Source organism: Leptonychotes weddellii, chromosome 1, assembly GCF_054177405.1.
Source record: "Leptonychotes weddellii isolate Sample4059 chromosome 1, ASM5417740v2, whole genome shotgun sequence".
Lineage (NCBI taxonomy): Eukaryota > Metazoa > Chordata > Mammalia > Carnivora > Phocidae > Leptonychotes > Leptonychotes weddellii.
In genome coordinates this window covers 68,470,467-68,484,500 of record NC_138369.1, presented here as the reverse complement: position 1 = coordinate 68,484,500, position 14,034 = coordinate 68,470,467, and the positions used below count along the sequence as shown (strand labels likewise).

General features: G+C 36.5%; 1 protein-coding gene across 2 annotated transcripts in view; it reads left to right on the top strand.

Annotated features, from left to right (window-relative positions):
* The window catches only part of UBE2E2 (ubiquitin conjugating enzyme E2 E2), a 351,397-nt gene that overhangs the window by 89,186 nt on the left and 248,177 nt on the right, over window positions 1–14,034 (top strand). The gene's annotated exons all lie outside the window — the stretch shown is intronic.

The window sequence follows — 14,034 nt, the reverse complement described above, 5'->3', positions numbered from 1 at the left end:
ACAGTTAGTTGAGCACCTAACCCCCTTCCCCTTTGGTAACCAAAATCTGTTCTTTGTATCCATGAGTTTGTTTTGTTTTATTTGTTGGTTTGTTTTGTTTTTTAGATTCCACATGTAAGTAAAATCATATGGTATTTGTTGCAAATGGCAAGACTTTTCTCTTTTCTTATGCCTCAGTGTGTGTGTGTGTGTGTACATATGTATACTTACCACATCTTTTTTTTTTAATTGTAGTTGATGTACAATGTTGAAATAGTTTCAGATATACAACATAGTGATTCGACAGTTCTCTACATTATTCAGTGCTCACCATGTATAATCACCATCAGTCACATACAACATTACAGTAGTAATGACTATATTCCTAATGTGGTACTTCTTGTTTGTAAATTATTTATTTTATAACTCGAAGTTTTATCTCTTAGTCCTCTTTCACCTCTTTCAGTCATTCTCTTCCCTGCTAACCAGGCAAACACCAGTTCTCTGTATTTATGAGTCTGTTTCTGTTTTGTTGTTTGTTTTGGTTTTTGGATTTCACATACACATGAAATCATGTAGTATTTGTCTTTCTGTGACTGATCCATTTCGCTTAGCACAATACCCCCTAGGTTCGTTCATGTTGTTAAATGGCAAGATCTCATTCATTTTAATGGCTCAGTAATACTCTGTTGTATACATACAGCATATCTTCTTTATCTATTTATCTATCATTGGGCACTTAGGTTGTTTCCATGTGTGGGCTTTTGTAAATAATGCTGCAATGAACATAATTCTTTTTGAATTAGTGTTTTCCTGTTGTTCACATAAATACCCAGAAATGGAATTGCTAGATTATATAGTAGCTCTATTTTTTAATTTTTTGTGGAATCTCTATATACTGTTTTCCACAGTGCTGCACCAATTGACATTCTCACCAAGAGTGTTACTGGGGTTCCCCTTTCTCTACATCCTTGCGAACGCTTGTTATTTTTTGTCTTTTGGACACTAGCCATTATAATAGATGTGAGGTAATATCTCGTTGTGGTTATAATTTGCATTTCCTTGATGATGAGTGATGTTGAACAACTTTTTATGTGCCTGTTGGTTGTCTATTTGTCTTTTTGCAAAAATGCTTATTCATATGCTCTGCTCTTTTTTAAGATTTTATTTTTTTATTTATTCATTTGAGAGAGCGAGAATGAGAGAGAGAGCACATGAGAGGGGGGAGGGTCAGAGGGAGAAGCAGACTCCCTGCTGAGCAAGGAGCCCGATGCGGGACTTGATCCTGGGACTCCAGGATCATGACCTGAGCCGAAGGCAGTCGCTTAACCAACTGAGCCACCCAGGTGCCCCTGCTCTGCTCATTTTTAAAAAAGATTTTATTTGAGAGAGTGAGTGCATGGGGGGCGGGGTACAGAGGGAGAAGGAGAGAGAGAATTTCAAGCAGACTCCTTGCTGAGTGAGGAGCCTGACGTGGCGCTCGATCTCACAACTCTGAGATCATGACCTGAGCCAAAATCAACAGCTGGATGCTTAACTGACTGAGCCACCCAGGTGTCCCCCTCTGCTCACTTTTCAATTGAGTTGTTTGCTTTTTTGGTGTCAAGTGGTATGAATTCTTTATATATTTTGAATATTAATCCCTTATCAGATACATCATTTGCAAATATCTTAACCCACTCAGTAGGTTGTGTTTTCATTTTGTTGATGGCTTCCTTCACTGTGCAGAAGCCTTTTAGTTTGATGTAGTCTTATTTATTTAGTTTTGCTTTTGTTTCCCTTTGGAGACAGATTTACAAACACATTGCTAAGACTAATGTCAAGGAGCTTACCACCTATGTTTTCTTCTAGAAATTTTATAGTTTTGGGTCTTACATTCTAAGTCTTTAATCCATTTTGAGTTGATTTTTGTGTAGGTGTAAGATAGTACTAGTTTCATTTTTTGTATGTGGCTATTCAGTTTTCCCAGCATCATTAGTTGAAGAGACTGTCCTTTCCCTATTATATATTCTTGGCTCCTGTGTTGTAAATTAATTGACCATATATGTGTGGTTTTATTTCTGGAGAAAAATCTTTTAAGTATTGGTGGCAGATACAAGTTTTCCAAAATTTTGATCTTTGCTTAGAAGGTCAAATTTCATCATTGGCAACAAATACTTTCTGTTGTTGTTGTTGTTTTATATGACAGGCTCATTTAGTTATTATTTTCAGAAAATACATGTGTATGCCCAAGTCTGAATTAGAATAGTTTATGTGTCAGTCATTCTTTCAAGAAAAAAATGACATTCTATGAAAAAAGCAGCTAATTTAGCTTGCAACTCTAACAGATATGCAAGTGCTTTACTTCAACACAGCCATCGTATTTTGGTATGCAGTAAAAATGCTTTATACATACTTAAGGGTCAGTATTTAATACTACTAGTAATTTTTACTACATTAGTCAGGAGCAAGTGAAGCTGCCTCTCTTTTTTAACTGCAGATGTAGTTTGGTCCCATTGCATTGATTTGAGGTAAGGCACCAGCAGTTTTACCAACTATTGTGTTTGCATCATCAGTACGAGTGTCAACCCAGCGAAAAAGGCAAATGAAGTCTTGGTATCGTTACAAAAATAATTTTTACTTTATTGACTCTGAAAGATCTCTGGGATGCTCAGAAGTCTGTGTGGATACTTTGAGAACTCCATTTATAACCCTTGAGAAACCAGTATTTAATGTTCTCTTTTCTTTTGATGATATAAAATCATAACCATTACCTTATCACCCATTTTATTTACTTTTAGTATTCTCCAGGAACATTACTATGAAACCATTGTTCATTTTTCTAACACAAAGTTTTTGCTACGGGGCTTATTATTTTGTTTAAGTGATGATATGACCCTACTAACAATTACCTTTGATGGACCTTCAGAAATCAATGGTAGATAAAAAAGCAAGAGCCTGAAAACAAAGTGTTTAGGAAAATGTGTACTAGAAACCTACCTGGCCATTGAAGTAGTTAAAATAAACTAAGTTTTGAAATATCTTTTCATTTTGTAATAGTAGGATTGAGAGTTAACCACTTGGTTGCCCAAATCTAATTACAAATCTAATTGTTTTGTTATTCCGACCAAGTCATTTGACCTGTCTATGCCTGAATTCCCTTGACAGCTGACATTGCTATAATTCTGGGAAGTATATCTAAGAACTGAAGCAGACCTCCACTGAAAGAAACATAATCTTTTACCTAAAACCCACTAACAGTATTTTAGTTGTGTATTGGACCTAAAGTGCAATGTTAGTTCAGTATCCATTCCGCCTGCCCTCAGAGGACATGTATTCATTGTATCTTCAGAAGTGATACAGCTATATACAGCTTTAGCTATATGAATGCTAAACAACTGTATCTATTAAAAAAGATTAAAATGTTCCGGTTCAGATTATAGGTATCAGTAAGATTTCAATCAAAACAAATCAAAGAGATGAATAAATCATCATTTCATTTATACTGTAAATATAACTATTGCTTAGTAGCACCGATTTATGATTTATGGCCAGACACATGCACATTTTTTTCACGTTGCTACTCCCAGTTGGCTTTCTTATAGTACCGTCATTCTATCTGGAATGACAAGCAAATGAACCAGTGGGTACCTACAGAGCAAGAACCACCACTGAACCATGGACACTGATTTTAAAATGAACCTGCTTCAACTGTTTAGTGCGTAATGTGGGAGAGTTTTGAGTATTTTCCTACTAATCCAGAAAAATGTTTGTGATCATTTGTAGATATTTTAAAAACTAAATTCTGTTATTAAATGTTAATTCAGCAAGTAAATCAAGCAAATCTTAACCAGTTGACTTAACTAAGGAAGATTGACGTTTCCTTAATATGTTCATAAGAATCCTTTGGTTTAATGGAGACATTATAGGCTTTATAATGCAAGAAAAGCAGCAGAGAAACTGACATCTGGAATACTATATTCTTTATAATTCAAAGAAATTTAAAGGGAGTATGTTAATTTGGAGATATTTTGGGTTAAAGTGGTGCCCATATTTGATTAAAATTTGCTTTGTAAATAAGACATAACGTGCCCTCTTTCCATTTTATGATTTTTTTTAAGATTTTGTTTATTTGAGAGAGAGAGCATGAGCACGAGTAAGGAGAGAGGCAGAGGGAAAGGGAGAAGCAGACTCTCCGCTGAGCAGGGAGCCGGATGCGGGGCTCGATCCCAGGACCCTGAGATCATGACCCGAACTGGGGGCAGACACTTAACCAACTGAGCCACCCAAATGCCCCATGTTGTGATTTTTTTTTTTTAAGTAGTATAGTTATAGTTTTATAGTTGTGAATATCTCTTTGAGTATGTTAATAAGTTAATTTTTTCCTCTGTATAGTCTTTCTTTAAGTTACTCTTTTTTTTTTTTTTATTCTTTCATGTCCAATAATCCTCTGATACTCTTATGAATTTATTTATGGGCCAGGTTTCTTGAATCTGCTGAATCATTATTACTTGGTTATGTGCTTTCCAGCTCTCAAAATTTATTACTTTACCTCTTCTCCCTTTACCTTCACACTGACATATATTTTTTTTCACCTTTTTTTTTTTTTTTTTACAAGTTTTATACTGTCATTTTAGTAGGGCTTTGAAAGGGAACAGATGTCAATGTGTTTGTTTCCATTTTTGAACATTTGCTTATTTCAATGAAAGCATCTATACTGTTCTTATTTCAGACCAGAAGTTGAGTTCTAAAGTAAGTAAGTTCTAAAGCAAGTAAGTACTAAAGTCAACACAGTAGTTTAAAAAATTGTTTTAGCGATCTTACGTTTAGGTTGTGCAGATACCATAAAATAATCCTGTGGTTTCAGTAATGTTGCTTATGAATTATCACGTTATTTTTGTTAAAAGGTTATAGGATTTTAAAATTAAGTTATGAATTATTTTTAAAAGCATATTTACTTTAATGTGTTAGGTAGTTCTCCTTAAGTAAATTAAAAGGAGGTGGACATTTTAATGCTCTACAACTTAAGTAGTAATTCACAACTGAGAAAGATTTATAGGAGCACAGAATTAGTTTGGTTTTAAATATGTTAATTTTCCATATATATACTTTCCTCCTGACCTACTGATCAAGTAGCCCCTTCTAGGGAAATGAGTTTCAAGAATGTTAGCCTTGAGATTTTACAAACTCCCCAAAATACTTAAACAAGTGCCCTTGAGCTGAATAGTGGAATGTTTGCAGATTTTTTAAAAGAGATTTTATATATTTATTTGAGAGAGAGAGAGAACACAAGCAGGGAATGGCAGAGGGAGAGGGAAAAGTAGACTTCCTGCTGAGCAGGGAGCCCTACATGGGGCTCAATCCCAGGACTCCAGGATCATGACCTGAGCCAAAGGCAGCCGCTTAACTGTCTGAGCCACCCAGGCGCCCCTGTTTGCAGATTTTGAAATCAGATATACCTAGCATTAGATACTAGTTCCATTACCTATTAGCTGTGTTTACTTAAGAAGGACAAAATGGAAATAATACTTTTAGACTTTTTGTAAGGATTAAAGGAGATGAAATATGTACAGTACTTAGAGGAATGCCAGGAATTTAGATATTAGTTTCCTTCCCTTATAAGACTTCTTCCCAGTTTTCTTTCTTTTGGATGACAGATGTTAATTTTCCCATCATTTTCCTATGGTTTATTATTACTGTGATCATCCTTCAGTATGAAGATTCCACTGTGGTGCTCTGTTTTGTTCAGTTGAATTAATAATAAAATGATTTTATACAAAGAGGATATTGTTTTTACACTAGTAAATGTTAATGTAATGAAAATGGTTTTGCTATCATTGATAATCATTACAAAATCTTTAACTATGCCTTGAATTTTAAAAAGTTGAATTTTTATCATTTTAGGACAGTGATTCCTCTTGGACACATGACATCTAGTAAGCTTTCTATTTGCAATGATTTGGATAGATCACAAGAATAGCTCAGGAAAATGAACACAGTTATGATAGCTTAGGTGCTGGGTATTATTTCAAATATCTTGATTCATTCTATGTCATCAGTACTGGTACTAGGTGCTAGAGCTATAATGGTGAAATAATATATCAGTTACTTATTGCTGCATAACAAACTGCCCCAAAATGTAGTGACTTAAACATTTGTTATCTCATTTCTCAGGACTGTGAGTGCAGCCTTACCAGGCTGTTCTGGCTAGGGGGTCTCTCCTGAGGTTGCTGTCCAGATGACTACTGAATAACAATCTGTAGTCATCTAAAGGCTTGACTGGGGCTTGAGGATCTACTTTCAAGGTGGCTCAGTCATGGGCCAGCCATGTTGGTACTGGTTGTTGGTAGGAGGCATCATTACTTCCACATGTGGGCACCTTCACAGGTTGCTTGAGTCCGCTCAAGACATGATGGTTGGCTTTCCCCAGAGCAAGTATTCAAGAGGAGGTAGGGGAAAGTGAAGGGGAGACATAGAAGCTATCTAAAAATAACCCTTCAAAAGTCACATAGCCTCAGTTCTATCCCATTCTTTTTATCAGAAAGAAATCACTAGGTCTGGCCCACATTCAACAAGAGAGGAATTAGACTCTACCTCTTGAAGGGTGGGTGTCAAAGAATTTGTGACATATTTTAAAATTTCTAGAGTAAAACATATTTCATATTTCCAGGTAGGCAATTTCATAGATCCCTTGAGAATATAGTTACATTGGTAATCATAACTTAGTATTACATAACAGTGGATTGTAGTTACTAATGTAAATACCAAAATGCAATGAGATAAGTGCTGTAAGAGTAATATGTGCAAAATCCATGCCTTCTTTGACAACTGCTAATTGGGGCATTTTTGACTTGGATGTCCTACCATTTTCTTAAATTGAAAAGATCTATAATCTGACTCACCAACCACATCCCCAGACCAGCTCTCTTTACTTCCTGTTTGTCATTGTTACAGTTTTCCTGCCAGTTACCTTGATTTGAGGCTTAGCCATCTTTTAAACACCACACTGCAAGCAGTTCTCTAGTGGCTCACGTTCACCTTTTCAGTTTCCATATCTTGTTCCGTTTCTGGTTGTATCCCTTCTCCCCACTGCCATGTTACCCCCCAAAAACCCCCCAAAACAAAAAAACACCACCTCATTTTCTCAACTATTTAAAGTTCTGTACTCTGCTCCCAGCTTCTCCTTCTATTTTTTCTTTTCTTCTCTTTTTTTTTTAAAAAGACCTACTTCATTAGTCCTTCCCACCAAAATTGGAGAGATTCAACCAAAGGGAGATACTACTAAAGATTCTCAATATTGAGTTTCTAAAGTTGTTTTTTTATGGGATTAAAAAATAAAATACTATAGCTAAAGAATATCAGAGACCTAAATGTAGAGAGGGAAAAGATGTTACCAAGTTTACTCCATGCAGAGAAGCTGTTGGAAGGGAAATGGGATGGAAAGGAAAGAGACAAGATGTCTTTGGATGAGGCAGAGGGGACAAGTTGAAGGATTCAAATTGAAAGGTGATCTCAGTTGACAGAATGAGTGTGAAAGCACTTAAAGTATGTAGCATCAGTAAGATAGTGATGATGTCATTATTCATTAGACTATGTAGCATGATTCTCAGTAGGAAAGAATATAGCTCTCTATGGTGAGTGAGTAGGAAAGGATGGAGAACCTTTAGTGTAATCAGAAAGACTTGGGTTATCAGTAGCTGCTTGTACAGCCTTTGTCAAGTTGCTTACTTTCTCTGTACTTTGGTTTCTTAACCTGGGAAAATAAATGAGTTGGACTAGATTTCCATGCTGATATATTATGCCTTTGGAAAGGAACTTTTCGAACTTAGAATAATTGGAACAATTGAGTTTTTTTAAAAGCAAATTTCCCCGTTTATTTTTTAATTCCATAAAAAATAACTTCAGAAACATTGAGAATGTTTACTAATATATATCTCCCTTTGGTTGAAGTTCTCCAATTTCCATTAATTAGATGGAAGCCAGTATCAAATCAGATTCTACTACTCTAACTGAAGTTAATATTCAGTTAATATATATTTTAAAAAATACATTCTCAGTGGGTTTTAACTTGAAAATGTTTATTAGAGAAAAACTTTCCAAAATTTATAGGCAAGAAGGAGTTAAAATTGCCAGTAAATCTGTGTAAATAGCAATCTGCTTATAAACAGTCTGCTTGTAAATTAATTTTTCTTTATATAGTTTTGAGTATCATTTTAAGATTATATCTGTTCCCATGGTCCACTTGTTAAAAAATATTTTCATAACAAAGGAGAGTTGTGCTAATTCTAAGAACTCAGTGAACATTAATTGGGGAGAAATTGATAATCTGTTACTTTATAGAGAGTAAAGGATTTATTTATTTATTTATTTATTTATTTATTAATTAAAGATTTTATTTATTTATTTGACAGAGAGAGAGATAGCGAGAGCAGGAACACAAGCAGGGGGAGAGGGAGAAGCAGGCTTCCCGCCGAGCAGGGAGCCCGATGTGGGACTCGATCCCAGGACCCTGGGATCATGACCTGATCCAAAGGCAGACGCTTAACGACTGAGCCACCCAGGCGCCGGAGAGTAAAGGATTTATAAACCATGACTTCTTATTTAAAACTGTAAACCAATTTTATATTATAATTAAATTGATCATGTTAACCAAAGTTGATTAAAGCCTGGTTTTATAAACTTTTTCATCTTCCCAAAGTAAAGAGGACGGAGCTGGGTTTATTGTTTTCTTGCTCTTTTCTTGCCTAACCCCTGACAATCTCTTTGGTCTGAAATGAGCCTGGCTGTTCTGCCAAAACCTGCATTCTTGGTGAGAAGAGTTATAGGTGAGCACAATCTTCTTAAAGGCTGTAATCTTTATCTTACTAGAAGTGTTTGTATGTTGACGTTGGTAATACACTATATTCTCTTCATTTTATAGCTAACACTTATATGGTGCTGACCCTGTACCAGACACTATTCTGAACTCTTTTATGTATATTAACACAATTTAATTCTCAGAACAACCCTATGGCAAAAAAAACTATCTTTCCCTTTTTTACAGATTGTCCTTTTCTTTTGGTATCAAGGCTGATAGCTGGTTATAGAACTTAGCTGAAATCTCCAGGATCTGGCCAGCCCTGGTAGTTTGTACTCAATGGGTACAATCTTCTTTCAAGTAGCAAATTTGGGGGCGCCTGGGTGGCTCAGTCATTAAGCATCTGCCTTCAGCTCAGGTCATGATCTCAGGGTCCTGGGATCGAGCCCCGCATCGGGCTCCCTGCTCGGCGGGAAGCCTGCTTCTCCCTCTCCCACTCCCCCTGCTTGTCTGTCTGTCTGTCTCTCACTCTATCAAATAAATAAATAATCTTAAAAAAAAAAGCGCAACAAATTTGTCATACAGCTTTAGCAGTAGCCATATATGGAAGCACCCTTCCCAGGAGGAAGCCAGGTTTTGCCTGGGTTGACACAGTGCCTAATACAAAGGTACCCAATGCAGAAACCTGAAAGTTGTCCTAGCCATCTTTCTCCCCTTAATTCCTCACATCCAGTCTTAAGTACTGTTTGTTGTACCTACTCAGTGTTTCCCTTCATTAGTCCCCTCTTCCCTGTGCCCATTGGCTAGGTTCAAGGTGTCCTCTTCTTTGGGCTGACCTGTTTTCAGTCATAGCCCCACACTGTTCTTCATACCTCTTTAGATATTATTTTGTTGTAATTTTTTGCAAGTTGTAGGCTTTAGTAGGTTTTTTTAATTAACAGTTTTATTAAGATATAATCCACACACTATACAATTCCCTTATTTTTAAAGTATACAATTCAGTCAGAATATTTTGAATTGTGCAGCCATCACTCCTAAAAGAAATTCTGTACTCATTAGCAGTCATTCCCCATTTCCCCATACCGCCAGACCTGGGCATCTACTAATCTACATTTCAACTCTAGAGACAAATACAGTGTCTTTTGGATATTTCATATAAATAGAATCATACAACATGTTTTTTGTGACTGAGGTCTTTTGCTTGACATAATGTTCTCAGTGTTCATAGAGGTTACATGTTTGTCCTGTGTTCAACCAGAGACTTATTAGCACAAATTGCCCTTCTCAAGTTGTTCCTCAGAAGGCACAGCCTTGGACATGTGTATAGTGTTCAGGACTACCAGGGGTTATTGTGGTTTTAGCTGTGTTTTCTTCGGCTGTCCCTCAACCCCCCGCCCCCCAATCTCCTATTAAGCTTCTGACTATCCTGTGTGTATCAGTATCACAACCAGCTGTTGGCCTTCACTAATTCCTAGCTGTGATTAGTTTCCTAGGGTTACTATAACAAATTACCACAAACTGGGTGGCTTAAGACAAATGAAGTTTATTGTCTCACAGTTCTGAAGGCCAGAAGTCCAAAATCAAGATAGCAGCCAGGCCATGCTGCCTCTGAAACCTATGGGGGAAAATCCTTCTTGCCTCTGCTAATTTCTGGTGTTTGCTAACAATCATTGGCATTCGATGGCTTGTAAATGTATCACTCCAAGTTCTATCTCCATCTTCACATGGCCATCTTCTCTCATGTGTCTGTATCTTCACGTGGTGTTCTCTGTGTATGTGTCCAAATTTCTCTCTTCTTATAAGGATACCATTGATACTGGATTAGGGTCCACTCTATGACCTTATCTTTAACTTGATTACTTCTGCAAAGATCCTGTTTCCAAATGAGGTCAAATTCACAGATGGGAGTTGATTAGGACTTAAACTTTTTAGAGGAAACAGTTCAACCCTTAACTTTAGCTGATTGCTCATTTGTTTTCATTAATGTGGGGCAAAAATTTCTCTACATTCTGATCCAAAGATTGGCTCCTTGGGCCACGTAGGGTGCTGCCAGTCTTTGAGGCTTGGTTAGACTCTCTTCTAGGCTTAACTTTTGTACTGTGGATCAGGAGCTGGAGGGTGATGAGGAACTTGCTCTTTACCAACTGTCTACCTGTATCTTCCCTGTGGAGCAGAAGGTGTATGTATTTGTTTGTGAAGAGGCTAGAAAGTGATCCTGCTATCTAGCAGAGATTATCCACAGCCCAGATCTAGTAATAGGATTTGGGAATAGCAAAACAGGTGCTTCCTTGCTGCTACCACCTTCTTGGTGTAGGTCTTCTGCAGCTTAGTGCTGTGGGAAATGATCTCTGCTGCTGTTTACCAGCTGTCAAATTCTCAAGGAATAGCTCTTGTACTCTAGGTATCTGTGGGAGATGTGAACTGCTACTCCACTGATGATCCTACTAGAACAGCTCTTCTATAACAGAGTTGTTGGGGGGATTGATGCTTGCAAGCTTTAGCTGGAATGCCATGGCCTCCCACTATTATTACCCAGTGTCTGTAGATTTTATTTAATAATGCTTTGCAATTTGTTGCAAGCCCTTTGATCAGTCTCCAGAGTGTGAATCATTGTCTCTGCTAATTTTTGCAAGTTTAATAAATGTTGGGGTAGGGTGAGGGAGTTCTTTGAGCTCCTCATACAGCCATTCTAGAAAGTCTTACCCCTTAAATGGTTTTTAAAGCACCATCTTCGAGGGTACAGTAGTGAGACAAATCAGGATTGGAATGCCATATAACTCTTTAGGGAATTTAGGCCATAGGAATATGATTTCCATTGGTGCTGATGTTATTTTTCAACATACTCAAGTATTGAAAAGTTTTAAAACCCGTTGTTAAAGTGATTAAAATTATTCCTCATTTGATTTAATAGCCCTCTTTTTTGCACCTCACGCAAAACACAGAAGAAAACATTTAAAGATAAATGATTAGAGAAGAATGTTAATAAAATCTCATTTCAGTAACTAAAATGATTCTTGGAATATTTAATGGACTAATTATGTAAGCTAAGTCTTCATTTTTTTGGAAGCTGGCATTTTTCATAATGAACTTATAGCACGTCTCTTTCATGGGTATTTATTTGATGTAAATGTCACCATCTGGGCTGTAAAATTTTTTAATCTTTTTCAGTTAGTTGAAAAGGCCAGCAAGATATCTTGAAAGCTTTTTAAAACTCTAAATGTATTTATATAGGGTTAACATGCTTGTAGTGATTAGTTTTAACTAAGCTGAGCTCTACAGTTAGAGATTGGTAAAACTAGAAGTTGTTATAACCTCTAATTTTCCCAAACCAGAGTATTGCTTTTTAGACTGGGAAATCACTCTGAGACTTCATTAATATGGTTTTTTAGGGTTTTGTGTAAAACTTTGTAGGTTTTGGGGCGCCTGGGTGGCTCAGTCGTTAAGCGTCTGCCTTCGGCTCAGGTTATAATCCCAGGGTCCTGGGATCGAGCCCCACATCTGGCTCCCTGCTCGGCGGGAAGCCTGCTTCTTCCTCTCCGGCTCCCCCTGCTTATGTTCCCTCTCTCGCTGTTTCTCTCTCTGTCAAAAAATAAATAAAAATCTTAAAAAAAAAAAAAAACTTTGTAGGTTTTGTATCTTATTTTGTAGGACTATAACTGCCTTTCTGTATATGTTCACTAATGCTTTTAATTAGGATTTTAAAGATGGTTGAACCTTAGATTTTACTTAGTCCCACCCCACCAATTTTGTGAAATAATTGAAGTCCTTAGAGATTATGTAACTTTCTAAGCCTTAGAATTTAAGATTACACATATATAACTATAAAGGCAAGAACAAAATGATAACACTTCCAAAAATCTATGAAGCGATGTGTAGTCTCCTTTTTTCAGAAAGCTTTAGAAATACCATATATTTTCTCCTATAATTTAATATTGTAATAATTATTTTGTTTAGCATTAATTTGGCATTTACATCAAATAACTTGATTTTGGGCTTAACTAAGCCACAGAGACCTGAGAATTTTGTATTTTTTTCTAGTAGAAAGCATTTCTTCTCCTTTCTCAACATTTATGTTTCAGTACAGCTAAAATAACTGTCATTAGTATTAATATAAATACATAAAATCTTATCTGTATACCTCACTAAATATTTTGAAACCATGAATCTCAGAAATTAACATCAAAATTAATTAGGTCTTAAGAAGTTATGATTTGCTTCCTTATTGTTGTATAGTAAAATAAGCTTTCTATATATTATATTTGATCCTCATGGCCTCCTTATGAAGGTAGGTTAGACAACTTTCATTATTTCCATTTTATAGATGGAGAAACTGAGGTTTGGAGTTTAAGTTACTGGCCTAAATTTTATGACCTTAATAATTTACACCTATAGTTACCCATTTCTTTGCCCATCACCAGTCAGCATGGTAGTAGCTATTACCTTGTTTCTTCCAGGGAATGCAGATGTGTTGACGATTTTTACTCTAGAAAATTTAAGAGGAATAATTTGTGTCATTTGGCATGACTCCAAAGCTATCACAAATGTAAGGAATGTAAGTTAAACTCTGAATGCCAGCATTTCTTTTTTTTTTCTTTAACATCAGGAAATTTTATTTCATTTTTTCTTTTTTTTTAATTTTTTATTGTTATGTTAATCACCATACATTACATCATTAGTTTTTGATGTAGTGTTCCATGATTCATTGTTTGTGCATAACACCCAGTGCTCCGTGCAGAACGTGCCCTCTTTAATACCCATCACCAGGCTAACCCATCCTCCTACCCCCACTCCCCTCTAGAACCCTCAGTTTCTTTTTCAGAGTCCATCGTCTATCATGGTTTGTCTCCCCCTCCAATTTCTCCCCCTTCATTGTTCACCTCCTGCTATCTTTTTCTTTTTTTTTTTCTTAACATACATTACATTATTTGTTTCAGAGGTACAGATCTGTGACTCAACAGTCTTGCACAATTCACAGCGCTCACCATAACACATACCCTCCCCAGTGTCCATCACCCAGCCACCCCATCCCTCCCACCCCCCACCACTCCAGCAACCCTCAGTTTGTTTCCTGAGATTAAGAATTCCTCATATCAGTGAGGTCATATGATACATGTCTTTCTCTGATTGACTTATTTCGCTCAGCATTGAATGCCAGCATTTCTTTCTTCTCCCTTTTAGCAAACTCTCCTCTTCCTCTCAGTTCTGGCTCAAATGTCACCTTCTCCGGGAAGTCTGCCTTTTTTTCAGAGGAGACAAAAATCAGTCCTTCCTTCCTTCCT